Source organism: Meleagris gallopavo, chromosome 8, assembly GCF_000146605.3.
Source record: "Meleagris gallopavo isolate NT-WF06-2002-E0010 breed Aviagen turkey brand Nicholas breeding stock chromosome 8, Turkey_5.1, whole genome shotgun sequence".
NCBI lineage: Eukaryota > Metazoa > Chordata > Aves > Galliformes > Phasianidae > Meleagris > Meleagris gallopavo.
The window spans coordinates 20057650-20060772 of NC_015018.2; the positions used below are offsets into that span (position 1 = coordinate 20057650).

At 40.8% G+C, this 3123-nt stretch overlaps 1 long non-coding RNA gene across 2 annotated transcripts in view; it reads right to left on the minus strand.

The window, feature by feature from the left end:
- The window catches only part of LOC104911978, a 13700-nt gene extending 11343 nt beyond the window's left edge, over positions 1-2357 (minus strand). For both annotated transcript variants that reach the window (XR_794324.2, XR_794323.2), the window contains exon 1: positions 2266-2357. This is a non-coding gene — a long non-coding RNA (uncharacterized LOC104911978). The remainder of the gene's footprint in view (positions 1-2265) is intronic.
- Between the last annotated feature and the right edge of the window lie 766 nt (positions 2358-3123).

Consider the following 3123-nt stretch of genomic DNA (forward strand, 5'->3'; position numbering starts at 1 on the left):
AAAAAAATTCAGTACAGGAGAGTCTTGGGAAGAACTGAAGGTTCTAAACCCAGAAGCTGCCATCCAGCTCCTTCTCCTCACACTGGGGACAGATCTGAAGTGATTTAATTTCCCTGGCGTTTACTGTTTGCTGTGCATGAGCAGACAGGTCTACTCCAATATGAGCACTAGGGAGCCAGAAGATATCCCAGGTATCTGGCCCAGCTAACTATCCAGCCAATTATGTGCAAAGGCTTATTTCTTCTTCCCCTCCCCAGAAGTATTTCTAACCACAAATAGAGGAGCTGTTTCATTGAGCTAGGAAGCCAAGAGGCCTCTCAGCGAAGAAATGGCAGGGCAATAGCAGCAGTCACTGCCACAGGACAAGCCTGTGGGCTCTGGCAGGGCCTTGCACCAAGGCTTCTGTTCAGCTGCTGCAGAGGAACTCTCTCAGTGGCATGCAGCTCTGTGGTCAGTTGTTAAGCCTCAGCAGAAACCTTGGGAAAGGGAATTGGGTGGCAGTGGTGTCAAGGATGGGACAGAAGCTTTACAGAAGAGAAGGGTGTCCTGAGAAGATATCAGTTCAGTCCTTCAGTGTTTCACAGACTCCAAGGGAATATCAGTCTAGAAATTCTAATCAAGGAAGCATCTGGATATCCACTTTTAATGCTTTTCTCAACCAGCTGCTTTGCCAACTGCTTCCTCTCCATTCCTACACCAGGACGTGCATTGAACCAATCTGTGACATTTAGACAAAATAAGGTCATAAAAGGGAGTTGAGCAATGTTAAAGCCATTTGCCAGGCATGTGCTTCCATTGCAGGATAGATACGTTTAGAGGATTTCTCCTAGACAGGAACAAGAGCTGAAAACAGGAGCTCCGACAGCTCGTCACAGGACTTAGCAGCTGCTCTTTCATTAAGCTACCTGCTGCATATATCCCAGCACAGGTATAAGTTAAGTGCACTAACAAATATCGAGAGGTCGTGCCAGAATCTGTACAAATCACGAAACATTATAGAATGAAAACATGCTCTAAGAGGACTAATTTTTTATCCTCCGTGCTTTCCTGAGCTACTTGAAGTGGAACTTTTACAGGAATTTGTTATAGCCTAATTTCAGGTGCATTAGCACAAATTCGGAATAAACATCCCAGAAACAATAGAGGATCTTTACACTGCCACCACCATTGCATACACCAGAACATAGCCCTCTGAAGAGCATCCTGAGGCCAGACATGGGGAATGCTTAAAAGATCCAACACAATCCAACTGTTTCAGGCAGGAGTTTCTCCTGCACACTATAAACAATATACTAAAGGCAACTTCCTCAAATGTTTGCTGGAAAGCCATTTATGTCATCATTACAGGCATTTCCCCCAGTGTTTTCATCTTTGTTGTTTCAATCTTTGATAGTACGGGAAGGAAATCAGACAACTTGTGGATATTGCTGCTACCCTTCAGTTCTACTGATAATAGTTGTGGAAACATACACATAAGAATAACTTCCTGAATGAAACAATATTTAGCACGTATAGAAGCTTTCGTACTTGTTGCCTAGAGAATACATAGTTTTGCATGCTTATGGTGACTTTTAAATGCCTACAATGAATACCACTAGAACACATTCACGTTGCCTTTGAGAAGAAAAAGAAAAAAAGCAGTCAAATCAAGTGCTGGGCTTTCCCCCCCTCCAGGAACAAATAGATACACACTAAAGGACAAATAGATACACACTAGCTCCATTTTACTTAAGCCAGTTGTGTCATAACAGGAAGCGTTACTCATTCTAAATTTGATGTTGAATTATTTTTCAACAACCAAGATGAGCACTGGACATAACTTCACTCCTTTTTGCTTCGTAATCTTGATTAGATTTTTCAAGACAAGAAGCTGGCGTGTCTGTCAGCTGAAACACATTCATTTGCAGAAGTGAAAATACAAGGCTTTTATTTTCCTGCACTCCAAATTAAAGAAATTGAGTGATCTAGTTAAACAAAAGCATTAAAAGAAAAGAAGTTCCTGAAGAGTATAGTCATAAAAGTAAGGGTTTGCTTTGATTGTTGTTGTTGTTTTTGTTTTGTTTTGCTTTAAAGTAAGATATGTTTCCTTAATTGGCTTATATTCTTATAAGGTAAAAATGACCTGAGAAATAAAAATAGCCACACCACCAAAAATAGCAGATACCTACTATGGTGGATGACAAGGGAAGAGAGCAAAAATAAACCGAAACAATGGATAAAAACAACACAAATCAAATCAGTTTTTTTACAACTTCTTACACTTACCTGTTTCTTTAATCATAAACGTTAAAAAACAACAAGGACCTCACTGCCGTTCATTTCAGGTCTTCAGAATGGAGGCAAGGAAACAAAGTGGGCCAGAGGAAGTAAATTAAGTAAGAACAACAAGATAACAGGTGTTTCTTATTTTTGTTCATGGTAGGTGAGTAGTAGGCTTGTCATTTCCTGAGACAAAATTCAGACCGCAATTTCTAAGAAATCAGGGGGTTTGTAGCTTTGTTAAGCTTAACTTTTCCTTTCTTTGTTCTGGAATATGAAGAATTATTGGATAATCATACTACACAACCTAATTAGCAATTTGGAGCTTTAGGATACATGGCAGTGAGCTCACGCAGCTTACTGCAAAGCGCTCTCTAATTTTAAACTTGTGCAAAATTGGCAGTACTGGTGTTTCATAATGGGTTAAAGACAGCAACATCTTTCCATTTCTGGCCACTGTGTAATATAGTTATCCAGCTCATCTGAACTGGGTTGAGTCTGACAATGAATGGAAGCAAAGCATACAATCTGGTGCAATAAACAATGCAATACATGGAGTCGGCGACGCCTCTCTGTGGCACCTGGGTCAAGTCTGTGTCTCTTTGCTCACTTTCCACTGAGTAAACAGATGCCAGAAAGGTGACTCTCTGTGTGTCAACCTCACACATGAAAGTTGCTGAGACAGTGAGATCACAGAGACTTTGCTTTGGTGTCATCCTGGAAAAACAGAAATACTGAATCAAAGGTGTCAGGACTTTCATGTGAGTAAAGAGCCAATCCCATGAGCTCAATGGCCTCTGCTGAGTGGCACTGATGAGTCCTCAAAAATTGATTTTTCAGCAGCTCAGCAAAGGAAAGATGCTG